We start from the raw sequence: 15,345 nt of genomic DNA on the forward strand, positions 1-15,345 counted from the left end.
AGAGAGAGAGCAGGGAGAGAGGGGCAGAAAGAGAGCAGGAATTCTAGGGAGAGAGGGAGCAGGCAGAGAGAGAGCAGGGAGAGAGGGGCAGAGAGAGAGCAGGGAGAGAGGGGCAGAAAGAGAGCAGGAATTCTACAACCACCTAAAAGAAAGCAATTCCCAAACCTTCCATAATAAAGCCATCACCTACAGAGAGATGAACGTGAAGAAGAGTCCACTAAGCAAGCTGGTCCTGGGGCTCTGTTCACAAACTCAAACAGACCCCACAGAGCCCCAGGATAGCAGCACAATTAGACCCAACCAAATCATGAGAAAACAAAAAGAGAATTACTTGACACATTGGAAAGTAAAACTAGATTGAGCAAACTAGAATGCTATTTGGCCCTAAACAGAGATTACACAGTGTCAGAATACCTGACCACTGTGACTGACCCAAACTTAAGTTAAGGAAAGCTTTGACTATGTACAGACTCAGTGAGCATTGCCTTGCTATTGAGAAAGGCCGCCGTAGGCAGATCTGGCTTTCAAGAGAAGACAGGCTATGTGCACACTGCCCACAACATGAGGTGGAAACTGAGCTGCACTTCTTAACCTCCTGCCCAATGTATGACCATATTAGAGACATATTTCCCTCAGATTAAACAGATACACAAAAAATTCAAAAGAAAAACACATTTTGATAAACTCTCATATTTACTGTGTCAAATACCACAGTGTGTCATCACAGCATCAAGATGTGACCTGTCGCCACAAGAAAATGTCAACTAGTGAAGAACAAACACCATTTTAGATACAACCAATATTTATTTTCCCTTTTGAACATTAACACTTTTCACATCATTACAACACTGTATATAGACATATTAAAAAATATATATATATATTTTACCTTCATTTACAGTTGAAGTCGGAGGTTTACATGCACTTACGTTGGAGTCATTAAAATGAGTTTTTCAACCACTCCACAAATTTCTTGTTAACAAACTATAGTTTTGGCGAGTCGGTTAGGACATCTACTTGTGCATGACACAAGTAATTTTTCAAACAATTGTTTGCAGACAGATTATTTCTCTTAAAATTCACTGTATCACAATCCCAGTGGGTCAGAAGTTTACATACACTAAGTTGACTGTGCCTTTAAACAGTTTGGAAAATTCCAGAAAATGATGTCATGGCTTTAGAAGCTTCTGATAGGCTAATTGACGTCAATTGGAGGTGTACCTGTGGATGTATTTCAAGGCCTACCTTCGAACTCAGTGCCTCTTTGCTTGACATCGTGGGAAAATCAAAAGAAATCCGCCAAGATCTCATAAAAAAAATTGTAGACCTCCACAAGTCTGGTTCATCCTTGGTAGCAATTTCCAAACGCCTGAAGGTACTACGTTCATCTGTACAAACAATAGTACACAAGTATAAACACCATGGGACCACGCAGCCTTCATACTGCTCAGGAAGGAGATTCATTCTGTCTCCTAGAGATGAACAAACTTTTGTGCGAAAAGTGCAAATCAATCCCAGAACAACAGCAAAGGACCTTGTGAAGATGCTGGAGGAAACCGGTACAAAAGTATCTATATCCACAGTAAAACGAGTCCTATATCGACATACCCTGAAAGGCCGCTCAGCAAGGCAGAAGCCACTGCTCCAAAACCGCCATTAAAAAGCCAGACTACGGTTTGCAACTGCACAAGGGGATAAAGATCATACTTTTGGAGAAATGTCCTCTCTGGTCTGATGAAACAAAAATAGAACTGTTTGGCCATAATGACCATCGTTATGTTTGGAGGAAAAGGGGGAGGCTTGCAAGCCAAAGATCACTATCCCAACCGTGAAGCACAGGGGTGGCAGCATCATGTTGTGGGGGTGCTTTGCTGCAGGAGGGACTGGTGTACTTCACAAAATAGATGGCATCATGAGGGAGGAAAATTATGTGGATATATTGAAGCAACATCTCAAGACATCAGTCAGGAAGTTAAAGCTTGGTCGCAAATGGGTCTTCCAAATGGACAATGACCCCAAGCATACGTCCAAAGTTGTGGCAAAATGGTTAAGGACAATAAAGTCAAGGTATTGAAGTGGCCATCACAAAGCCCTGACCTCAATCCTATAGAAAATGTGTGGGCAGAACTGAAAAAGTGTGTGCAAGCAAGGAGGCCTAACAAACCTGACTCAGTTACACCAGCTCTTCAGGAGGAATGGGCCAAAATTCACCCAACTTATTGTGGGAAGCTTGTGAAAGGCTACCCGAAACGTTTGACCCAAGTTAAACAATTTAAAGGCAATGCTACCAAATAATAATTTAGTGTATGTAAACTTCTGACCCACTGGGAATGTGATGAAAGAAATAAAAGCTGAAATAAATAATTCTCTCTACTATTATTCTGACATTTCACATTCTTAAAATAAAGTGGTGATCCTAACTGACCTAAAACAGGGATTTCTTTACTAGGATTAAATGTCAGGAATTGTGAAAAATGTAGTTTTAATGTATTTGGCTAAGGTGTATGTAAACTTCCAACTTCATCTGTAACTAGGCAAGTCAGTTAAGAACACATTCTTATTTACAATGACGGCCACCTGCCGCCTCAAAATAGGACATTTGAAATGTCTTTATTCTTTTGGAACTTCTGTCAGTGTAATGTTAACTGTTACTTTTTTATTGTTTAGTTCCCTTTTGTTTATCTATTTCACTTGCTTCAGCAATGTTAACATATGTTTCCCATGCCAATAAAGCCCCTTAAATTGAAATTGAAATTGAATTGAGAGAGCGGGGCAGGCAGGGTTGGCTATGAGACACTCCCCTTATGATGAGACACACGTCCTATAGCAGCACTCGTGTCCCAATTTAAGCAGCCTAGTGTTGGCCAAGGGCAGAAAGGAGGTAGGGTGGGGCGCCACAAGACAGGACGTCCCAAAATTGCCATTTGAGTGGTCTGTCCGGGGCCAGGCAGACGTGACGACTGGAGCAGAGGGCATTCATACACTGGCTTTTAGCAGGACACCAGCAGGGGCCAGGGGGCCTCCGCCAGGGAGCCTCAGAGGCCACATGGCAGTAGTCTGGGGACCATGAAGCGCCACAAGACGGGACTCACAACAGAGTGACGACAGACTGTTTAATGGGCATTTGGCCCCCAAGAACTTGGACCCTAAGAAAGATCCTAAGATATTTGTGAGTGCTAAACTCTAACGGATTTTTTTACGAAAGAAAACAGGACAATACCAATCTTGATTTACTGTGATCTCATTAAACACATATTGACTAGAGTTGACTTGTGATTGATGTGTTGTTAAAATATCTCAGATGATTGACAGATGAAATGTCTTTACCTGATAATCAAATCACAATGGTGAACTAATTTAAGATCCATCTAGAATGGTTGTGACTTGCAGCAGACCGCCATGGGAATACCAAGTCATAACAACCCTTAGCCTCATTCACACAAAACTCATTTAGATCCAGGGTCTGCCTTAAGTAGCTCTCCCCGAGGACACACACACACACACACACACACACACACACACACACACACACACACACACACACCACACACACACACACACACACACACACACACACACACACACACACACACACACACACACACACACACACACACGTGTCATCACCCAGGCCATTAGGAGCTACACACAGCGGAAACCAGACACCCAAGAGAAAGCGTCCATTAGGACTGACCAACTCTGATACTTAACCTCTGACCCTGACAACCTTGACAACAAGCTGCAGCTAGGAGATTAACCACAGTGGTTAATATGGTTAGTAAACTTGACCACACAACCAGAGCAGAGCCTACCACATCGGTTTACAACCTTGGATTCAATAACACAAGTTAAAATAGTGTGTAAAGTATAGGACCCAGCATACTGGAGAAATGTCCTTGTAGTTCATGACCCTGGCATACTGGATAATGCCCTTGTAGTTCATGGACCCCAGGCATAACTTGGATAAATGCCCTTGTAGTTCATGACCCAGGCACTTACTAGGAGGAATGTCCTTGTAGTTCATGACCCTGGCATACTGGATAATGTCCTTGTAGTTCATGACCCAGGCATACTGGAGAATGCCCTTGTAGTTCATGACACCCAGGCATACTGGAATAATGTCCTTGTAGTTCATGATCGCCAGGCATACTGGATAATGTCCTTGTGAGTTCATGACCCAGGATTACTGGAGAATGGTTTCCTTGTATTCATGACCCGGCAATACTGGAAATGTCCTTGTAAGTTCATGACCAGGCGCATACTGGAGAATGTACTTGTAGTTCATGGACACCTTGCGGATACTGACAGAGAACTGTCCTTTGTAGTTCATGACCAGATACTGGATAATGTCCTTCTAGTTTCGATACCCAGGCAACTGGAATAAATTCCTTGTAGTTCCCCATGACCCCCAAGCCATACTGGAAAGAATTGTCTTGTAGTTCATGACCTGGCCATACGGAAAGAGTAACATTGCTCCCTCTTCTCTCTTGTATACAGAATGGAGCCCCTAGCGACCAGATCGAAGTTCCTGAGTACATCATACAACTCTCCCTGGATGAGACAGTGGTTGCTCTAGGCGAGTGATCCATACATCTGCGTCTCCTCTTCAGCCTGGAATGACGATGTCCCTTTGTAGTGCTCAAGTGTGATTCCGACTACACCCCACGTCGTCTCTCGATATAGACGAAATAAGTCGTTTGTATATAAGTGCGGAGTGATCCGCCTATCAGTCCTACTCTCACTGAGAAAAATTCCTTGCTATTCCATAGACACAGGCGGTGCTAAGCAGAGGAAGTGTTCGCCTATTTGACGATCTCCCATCCCACTGGAGTCGACAAACTGGATGTAGGTAGCTTTGTCTTATGTGGTGATTCCATATAACCATCGTCCTACTTCTATCTGGAGGAAGTGATCTCGCATCTAGGTTCAGTGGCATATAGGCCGCGCTAGGACAAAGCTTCTCTCTGTGAACAGGATATGGTATCCTGCTATGTGTTAGGATACCACTCATATCCCCTCACAGACGAGTGCGAGGTTGACTCTTAGGTAGAAACTATCCCTTCTTCTGCTCTATGGTTACGACTGAGTGAGCGGGTCCTCGGCGCTAGGTTGGATAACTATCGCGATCTCTCTCTCACGTGAGATGACATAGTGTGTGCCTTGCTAGTTAGTCCGATGAACTACACACATCGTCGTCTCTTTAAGATCTGACAGTGTCGCGTGTGGTTTAGCTGTAGTGGTTCTGATATACTATCTAGTGACTCCGCTCTGGCTATTACTGGAGAATTAGACAGCCTTGTTAGGTTGACTTAGAGGACTCCAAGGCAATAACAACCTGCGGTGCGTACGTAATTGACAGCTGGTGGGTGTTAGTTCATGACACCTGGATACTGGAGAATGTCCTTGCTGTTATGATGCTATTAGAACACACTAGCTGTCTCTGAGATGACTCAGTTGGTTGAGCTAGATAGTGGTCCTTGCTTAGTTGCATGACCCTGTCATACTGTCTTCTTTACGCTTAGAACACAGCTCTCTTTGCTGTAGCCTAGAGCTGACTTGTTTTGGGATTCTCTACTGTTTTAAAACATGTCTCTGGCTGTAGCCTAACTACTGTTTGGGATTCTCTACTTCAGACAGCCTCTCTGCTGTTGAACACTTACAAGTACTATCACTGCTCTTAAGTATGATCACTGTGCTGGTTACTGTGTCAAGGAGTCGAGGTCTACTGACCGTTACACCTATGCCGACTTGCATTATCTGATTGCGATATGGCGTCGTACTTGATAACAGAGTGGTCTGCTACTGATCTAAACCCTCTATGTACCTTACGTGTAGCAGGGAGTCATGGCGTAGCTTCAGACAGTCTCTGCGTAACCTAGACTTATTGTTGGATTCTCTACTTCAGACAGTCTCTGCTGTAACGCTAGACTTACTGTTTGGGATTCTCTACTTCAGACAGTCTCTGCTGTAACCTAGACTTACTGTTTGGATTCTCTACTTCAGACATCTCTGCTGTAACTAGACTTACTGTTTGGGATTCTCTACTTCAGACAGTCTCTGCTGTAACCTAGACTTACTGTTTGGGATTCTCTACTCAGACAGTCTCTGCTGTAACCTAGACTTACTGTTGGGATTCTCTACTTCAGACAGTCTCTGCTGTAACCTAGACTTACTGTTTGTTTAATCGTTCGGCTTCCCAGAGAAAGGTGCCTAATATATAAACATTGTGTATGCACAAAGAATGCCGGCGCCAGTTTTCACTCAAAAGTTGCTCTTTCTAAAAACTGAACGTGGTGTGAGATTGTGCTTATCCTCCACTACATTAGCCTGTGTGCACACGGTTTATACACTTTGAGTAGAAAAGGTTCCTTAAAGAACCTTGATTGCGTCATATCCCCCTTTTATAGGGTCCTTTGGTCAGAAACCTGGAGGTTCTTCTTTACTGAACCAGAACCATGCAAGCTGCCATTTATGAATTATGGCTACTACTATTCAAGTCACATTGAGCTAAGAATATCATTTAATAAACAATTCAATAAATCGACAAAAGAATACCAGCATAGTTTTTTGAATTTATTGTCATTATATGCAAACATACACGGAACAAAAACATTAACGCAACATGTAAAGTGTTGGTCTAATGTTTCATGAGCTGAAATAAAAAATACCAGAAATGTTCCATATGCACAAAAAACGTATTTCTCTCAAATATTTCTCTCTCATTTTGTGCACAAATTTGTTTACATCCCTATTAGTGAGCATTTCTCCTTTGCCAAGATAATCCATCCACCTGACAGGTGTGGCATATCAAGAAGCTGATTAAACAGCATGGTCATTACACAGGTGCACCTTGTGCTGGGGACAATAAAAGGCCACTCTAAAATGTTCAGTTTTGTCACAACACACTGACACAGCTTCAAGTGTTTTGTCCAAATACTGGTGGATTCAACTAACAAAAGATTGGACGACCTGAAGACCAGTGTGCAGTTCTCCCAGGGTCAGCTCGATGAGTTTAAACAGGAGACCAGAGAGGTCCAAGACCTGAAGACCAGTGTGCAGTTCTCCCAGGGTCAACACAATGAGTTGAAACAGGAGACCAGAGAGGTCCAAGACCTGAAGACCAGTGTGCAGTTCACCCAGGGTCAGCTCGATGAGTTGAAACAGGAGAACGGCAAGATGACAGCGATCTGTAAGTCATGGAGAGGACATCAGTTCTGTATGTGAATCCATGATCACAATGACGGATAAATCAGATTATCTCCAGGGACAATCAAGGCGGAACAACATGGTAATGGACGGAATTGCAGAATCTCCACATGAGACCTGGACAGAGTCTGAGGACAAAGTGAGGGAAATCATCTCTGAGAAATTGAAGATGGACCACAGGAAGATTGAGGTGGACCGAGCCCGCAGAATTGTAAAACCCACCACCGGCACAGGTGACAGGTCCAGGCCAATAGTGGTCAAGTTCCTGAGGTTCAAGGACAAGGTAGCTGTTCTAGAAAGAGCCAAGAACTTGAGAGGGACGTATATCTTCCTCAACAAGGACTATCCTGAAGCTGTGCCCCAGAAGAGGAAAGAACTGATTCCAGCCATGAAAGCTGCCAGAGCGCGTGGAAACATCCACGATGACAGGCTCATTGTCCCCCCTCCGTCCCAGAAGCCTGGAAGGGATGAGAGAAAAGTCATGGGTTCGTAGCTTCAACCCCGCAGCGCACACACACACCAATTGATTAATGGACTGCTGAATGTATATATTTTTTATCTTGCTTTGTCTGCTCTTTTCCATATTATGTCCATCTCTGATAAGCTACACAAGAAAGGGCTGAAAATATCCCATATTATGGGTCTGAAAGTATTCAGACCCCTTGACTTATTCCACATTTTGTTACGTTACAGCTTTATTCTGAAATGGATTAAATAAAATCCTCAGCAATCTACACACAGTACCCCATAGTGAAATGTTTCCAGAAGTACCTTATTTACAAAAGTATTCAGACCCTTTGCTATGAGACTTGAAATTGAGCTCAGGTGCATCCTGTTTCCATTGATCATCTTTGAGATGTTTCTACAACTTGATTGGAGTCCACCTGTGGTAAATTCAATTGATTGGACATGATTTGGAAAGGCACACACCTGTCTATATAAGGTCCCACAGTTGACAATGCAAGTCAGCGCAAAAACCAAGCCATGAGGTCGAAGGAATTGTCCGTAGAGCTTCGAGACAGGATTGTGTCGAGGCACAGATCTGGGAAAGGGTACCAAAATAAAGGTCAAAGAACACAGTGGCCTCCATCACTCTTAAATGGAAGAAGTTTGGAACCACCAAGACTCTTCCTAGAGCTGGCCGCCCGGCCAAACTGAGCAATCAGGGAAGAAGGGTCTTGGTCAGGGAGGTGACCAAGAACCCAATGGTCACTTTGACAGAGCTCCAGAGTTCCTCTGTGGAGATGGGAGAACCTTCCAGAAGGACAACCCTCTCTGCAGCACTCTACCAAATCAGGCCTTTATGGTAGAGTGGCCAGACGGAAGCCACTCCTCAGTAAAAAGTCACATGACAGCCCGCTTGGAGTTTGCCAAAAGGCACCTAAAGGACTCTCAGACCATGAGAAACAAGATTCTCTGTTCTGATGAAACCAATATTGAACTATTTGGCTTGAATGCAAAGCGTCACGTCTGGAGGAAACCTGGCACCATCCCTACGGTGAAGCATGGTGGTGGCAGCATCATGCTGTGGGGATGTTTTTCAGCAGCAGGGACTGGGAGACTAGTCAGGATCGAGGGAAAGATGAACGGAGCAAAGTACAGAGATCCTTGATGAAAACCTACTCCAGAGCGCTTAGGACCTCAGACTGGGGTGAAGGTTCACCTTCCAACAGAACAACGACCCTAAGCACACAGCCAAGACAATGCAGGAGTGGCTTCGGGACAAGTCTCTGAATGTCCCCGAGTGGCCCAGCCAGAGCCCAGACTTGAACCCGATTGAACATCTCTGGAGAGACCTGAAAATAGCTGTGCAGCGACGCTCCCCATCCAACCTGACAGAGCTTGAGAGGATCTGCAGATCCCCAAATACAGGTGTGCCAAGCTTGTATCGTCATACCCAAGAAGGATATCATAAGGTAATTTGTAAGTCGCTCTGGATAAGAGCGTCTGCTAAATGACTTAAATGTAAATGTAAATGTAAGTCTTGAGGCTGTAATCGCTGCCAAAGGTGCTTCAACAAAGTACCGAGTAAAGGGTCTGAATACTTATGTAGTGTGATAGTTTTGTTTTGCTTTGTCATTATGGGGTATTGTGTGTAGATTGATGAGGGAAAAAACAACTTAATCCATTTTAGAATAAGGCTGTAATGTAGCAAAATGTGAAAAAAGTCAAGGGGTCTGAATACTTTCAGAATGTGCTGACAGGGTACAGAACAGGTAGACTGTACATTAGACAAACAGGACACAGCCATCTGGCTGGCATCACCTGCTAACGGTTGGCTAGGTTACGGGAGTGGCTGGCATCACCTGCTAACGGTTGGCTAGGTTACGGGAGTGGTTAGGAAATCTGTACACTCGTGCTGTGCCAGTATAGGTAATCTGTACACTCTGCTGTGCCAGTATAGGTAATCTGTACACTCTGCTGTGCCAGTATAGGTAATCTGTACACTCTGCTGTGCCAGTATAGGTAATCTTCACTCTCTGTGCCATATAGGTAATCTGTACACTCTGCTGTGCCAGTATAGGTAATCTGTCACTCTGCTGTGCAGTATAGGTAATCTGTACACTCTGCTGTGCCAGTATAGGTAATCTGTCCACTCTGCTGTGCAGTATAGGTAATCTGTCCACTCTGCTGTGCAGTATAGGTAATCTGTACACTCTGCTGTGCCAGTATAGGTAATCTGTCCACTCTGCTGTGCCAGTATAGGTAATCTGTCCACTCTGCTGTGCCAGTATAGGTAATCTTGTCCACTCTGCTGTGCAGTATAGGTAATCTGTCCACTCTGCTGTGCCAGTATAGGTAATCTGTCCACTCTGCTGTGCCAGTATAGGTAATCTGTACACTCTCCTGTGCCAGTATAGGTAATCTGTACACTCTGCTGTGCCAGTATAGGTAATCTGTCCACTCTGCTGTGCCAGTATAGGTAATCTGTCCAATCTGCTGTGCCAGTATAGTCAATCTGTACACTCTGCTGTTGCCAGTATAGGTAATCTGTCCACTCTGCTGTGCCAGTATAGCGTAATCTGTACACTCTGCTGTGCCAGTATAGGTAATCTGTACACTCTGCTGTGCCAGTATAGGTAATCTGTACACTCTGCTGTGCCAGTATAGGTAATCTGTACACTCTGCTGTGCCAGTATAGGTAATCTGTACACTCTGCTGTGCCAGTATAGGTAATCTGTCACTCTGCTGTGCCAGTATAGGTAATCTGTCCAATCTGCTGTGCCAGTATAGGTAATCTGTACACTCTGCTGTGCCAGTATAGGTAATCTGTCCACTCTGCTGTGCCAGTATAGAATCTGTACACTCTCCTGTGCCAGTATAGGTAATCTGTACACTCTGCTGTGCCAGTTAGGTAATCTGTCCAATCTGCTGTGCCAGTATAGGTAATCTGTACACTCTGCTGTGCCAGTATAGGTAATCTGTCCACTCTGCTGTGCCAGTATAGGTAATCTGTACACTCTCCTGTGCCAGATAGGTAATCTGTACACTCTCCTGTGCCAGTATAGGTAATCTGTACACTCTGCTGTGCCAGTATAGGTAATCTGTCCACTCTGCTGTGCCAGTATAGTAATCTGTACACTCTGCTGTGCCAGTATAGGTCAAATCAGAGCAAGAAAAGCAAGGTAACTGGTATTTTTGTATAAATGACTAACCAGGAGATAAAAATCTTTGTTAACTTGTTCTAGGTGGTTGGCATCATCTCAGTAAACTATAGGGGTTTAGACCCAGACAGGAGACCCAGACAGGAGACCCAGACAGGAGACCCAGACAGGAGACCCAGACAGGAGAGAGCAGAGACAGGAGACCCAGACAGGAGACCCAGACAGGAGACCCAGACAGGAGAGACCCAGACAGGAGAGAGACCAGACAGGAGACCCAGACAGGAGACCCAGACAGTCAGTAAACTATAGGGGTTAGTTGGAGGCATTCTGTCAGGTAGAAGACTTTTTAGTGGCGTCCAGTTGTTCCACAGAGAGAAGGATGACAGAACTCCTGATGAACAACAAAACCTTCCCAATGTGAGCTGTGTAACCACTGAGATGCTTTTCTAATGGTGGATTTCCCCTTTAAAAACACGATAATCACTACAGACTGATCTGATCAGTCAGAGAGAAGAGAGAAAAACAAGAACATGTCAGCATTATCTTTGCAATTAAAAAAGATAAATCAGTGTTGAGTGAAGAATATGCTCTGCTCATTATAACACTGTTAAAACAATCAGGAGAATATGCTCTGCTCATTATAACACTGTTAAAACAATCAGGGAAATTAATGTTCTGCTCATTATAACACTGTTAAAACAATCAGGGAATATGCTCCTGCTCATTATAACACTGTTAAAACAATCAGGGAGAATATGCCTCTGCTCATTATAACACTGTAAACAATCAGGGAGAATCAGAATTCTGGTTGGAGAGTCAGCTATATGTTTTCTTATGTTAGGTTCTCCTGTCTATTTGCGGGTCACAAATGGTGGGAGAGGTTAGCATGTGTTTTGTTTTAGTCTCTTTATTGGTAATGGGGTAGAACAGAGGTTAGCAATTGTTGTGTTGTAGCCCTTCTTGTTATTGGTAACGGTGAGAGCTAGGCAGAATGTCTATGTTTTGTAGTCTCTGTTTATTGCGTAATGGTGAACGAGGTTAGAGTTTGTTGTAGTCTTCTGATATTGTTAAAATGTGAAGTTAGCATTGTTTTGTTGTATAGGCCTTTGTATTGAGTAATGGTGAGATTCTAGTATGTTTTGTTGTAGTCTGTATTGGTAAGGTGAAGACACCTACGAGGGCTTACATGTTTTGTTGTTAGTACTCTGTATGTAAATGTGAGAGGTTTAGTATTTGTTGTAGTCTCTTGAATATTGGTAATGGTGAGAGGTAGCATTTTTGTTGTAGCCTTTTATTGTAATGGTGAGAGTATAGCATTGTTTTTGTTGTAGCCTCTGTTATTGCGTTAATGGTGAGAATCAGCATGTTTGTTTACCTTCTCATGGTAATGGTGAGAGGTTAGTCATGTTTGTTGTATCTCTGTTATCGTAATGGTGAGAGGTTAACATTTTTGTGTAGTCTCTGTTATTGGAATGGTGGAGAGGCTTAGCATGTTTTGTTGTAGCCTCTGTTATTGGTTAATGGTTGAGAGGTTAGCATGTTTTGTTGAGCCCCTGTTATGGTAATGGTGAGAGGATAGCAGTAGTTGTTGTATCCTCTGTTAATTGCGTAATGGTGAGAGTTAGCATCTGTTTGTTGTAGCCTCCGTTTGGGAATGCGTGAGAGGTTAGTAGTTTGTTGTAGTCTCTGTTATTGGTAAGAGTGAGAGGTTAGTATGTTTTTTGTAGCTCTTATTGGTAATGGTGAGAGGTTAGTATGTTTGTAGTCGTCTGTTATTGGTAATGGTGAGAGTTAGCATGTTTTGTTGTAGTCTCTGTTATGGTAATGGTGACGAGTTAGCATGTGTTTGTAGCCCTGTTCATTGGGAACGGAGAGGTTAGCATGCTTTGTTGTAGTCTTCTGTTATTGTAATGGTGAGAGCTTAGTAGTTTTGTTGGGTCATCTTGATATGGGTAATGGTGACCGAGGTTAGCATCCGTTTTGTCTGTAGCCTTTTATGGTAATGGGAGAGGTTAGCATGTTTTGTTGTAGCCTCTTTATTGCGTAATGGTGAGAGGTTTAGTATGTTTTGTTGAGCCTCTGTTATTGAATGGTGAAGAGTTAGCATGTTTTTTAGCCTCTGTTATTGGTAATGGTGAGAGATTAGCATTTTGTTGTTAGCCTTGCTATTGGATCGCTGAGAGAGATAGCATGTTTTGTTGTAGCCTCTGTATTGTAATGGTGAGAGATTAGCATGTTTGTTGTAGCCTCGTTATTAGTAATGGTGAGATAGCATCTTTTGTTGCAAGCCGCTGTAAACTTTCTCATTTCATAATTATTCATGATCTTCATGATTTCCTTAATCATGGCAATCTCAGGATGAATTTAGATGTGTTTAGGAACATGTTATCTACTCAGAAATAAATTACTCCAGTCATCATCCACCATTCAGTTACTATTGGCCAAAACAAAAAAACCACATCATACTTCAAGTAAACCATTGCGTGGGACCAAGAATACTAAACTTTTGAGCTACTTTAAAACACTATATGTAGAATTGGTCAAGAATACTTATGACTTCTTCAAAAATGGGGAAAACTAGCATACATAAAGGGACTTTCATTTCTAAATGGTGAAAACAGATATGTATTAAACCCTCAAATAAAAGAGTGACATATATACTTTTTCACCTCATATGAAACATTTGATCTGAGAATCCAAAATGTTGGACTATAGAGCCACATTTTAAAATTTAGTCTTTCACTGTCAATAATAGATATGTCGTGGACTGTATACTCAATACAAACTAAATTCTGAGTACCTCACGTCTGTTTCTTCTGACTGATACGACTTTTAAACTGGTCTGGTCAGTCTAACTCAAATATTTTTTTTTGTACTATACATTTCTCTCTCGAAAGCAACACGTTAAAATTCTGCTCATTATAACACTGTTAAAAACAATCAATGTGTTTACGTATGAAATATGCTCTGCTCATTAAAACACTGTTAAAACAATCAGGGGATATGCTCTGCTCATTTATACACTGTTAAAAACAATCAGGAGAATATGTTTGCTCATTATAACACTGTTAAAACAATCAGGGAGAATATGTTCTGCTCATTATAACACTGTTAAAACAATCAGGAGAATATGTTCTCTCATTAAAACACTGTTAAAACAATAAGGGAGAATATGCTCTGCTCATTATAACACTGTTAAAACAATCAGGGAGAATATGCTCTGCTCAATTATAACACTGTTAAAACAATCAGGGAGAATATGTTCTGCTCATTATAACACTGGTAAAACAATCAAAGTGATTCTCAGTGAGTTGTGAGTAACACGAACCCAGATTACTAAAGCACCATTCAGCACCATTCAGCACCAATAGAACCCCTCCTGTCAGTGTCCAGGGGCTAAAATAAGAGAATGATGTTGAACTGGGAGAACAATGATTTTAATTAGCCAACAGCAAGAGAGAGCCAACAGCAAGAGAGAGCCAACAGGAAGAGAGAACAACAGGAAGAGAGAAGCCAACAGGAAGAGAGGAGACAACAGCAAGAAGCAAGACAACAGAAGAGAGAGACAACAGCAAGAGAGCGGACAACAGCGAACGAGAGAGGAGCAACAGCAAGAGAGAGCCAAAAAGCAAGAGAGGACAACAGCAAGAGAGAGCCAACAGGAAGAGAGCCAACAGCAAGAGAGAGCCAACAGCAAGAGAGAGCCAACAGCAAGAGAGAGCCAACAGGAAGAGAGCAACAGCAAGAGAGCCAACAGGAAGAGAGAGCCAACAGCAAGAGAGAGCCAACAGCAGAGAGAGACAACAGCAAGAGAGAGTCAACAGGAAGAGAGAGCCAACAGCAAGAGAGAGCCAACAGCAAGAGAGAGACAACAGCAAGAGAGAGACAACAGCAAGAGAGAGTCAACAGGAAGAGAGAGTCAACAGGAAGAGAGAGCCAGCAGCAAGAGAGAGCCAGCAGCAAGAGAGAGCCAACAGCAAGAGAGAGCCAACAGCAAGAGAGAGACAACAGCAAGAGAGAGACAACAGCAAGAGAGAGACAACGCAAGAGAGAGAACAACGCAAGAGAGTCAACAGGAGAGAGAGCCGCAGCAAGAGAAGCCAGCAGCAAGAGAGAGCCAACAGCAAGAGAGAGCCAACAGCAAGAGAGAGACAACAGCAAGAGAGAGACAAACAGCAAGAGAGAGACAACAGAAGAGAAGCCAACAGGAAGAGAGAGCCAACAGCAAGAGAGAGACAACAGGAAGAGAGAGCCAACAGCAAGAGAGCCAACAGGAAGAGAGAGCCAACAGGAAGAGAGACAACAGCAAGAGAGAGTAGAGTTCTGGTACTGTGATCTCTGGGTCAGTTCAGCCCTGTGTTCTGTAACGTGGTATCTCTGGGTCAGTTCACCCTGGTGTTCTTGGTAACGTGGTATCTCTGGGTCAGTTCAGCCCTGGTGTTCTGGTACGTGGTATCTCTGGGTCAGTTCAGCCCTGGTGTTCTGGTACTGTGGTATCTCTGGGTCAGTTCAGCCCTGGTGTTCTGGTACTGTG

Source organism: Salvelinus sp. IW2-2015, unplaced genomic scaffold (genome assembly GCF_002910315.2).
Source record: "Salvelinus sp. IW2-2015 unplaced genomic scaffold, ASM291031v2 Un_scaffold4788, whole genome shotgun sequence".
Lineage (NCBI taxonomy): Eukaryota > Metazoa > Chordata > Actinopteri > Salmoniformes > Salmonidae > Salvelinus > Salvelinus sp. IW2-2015.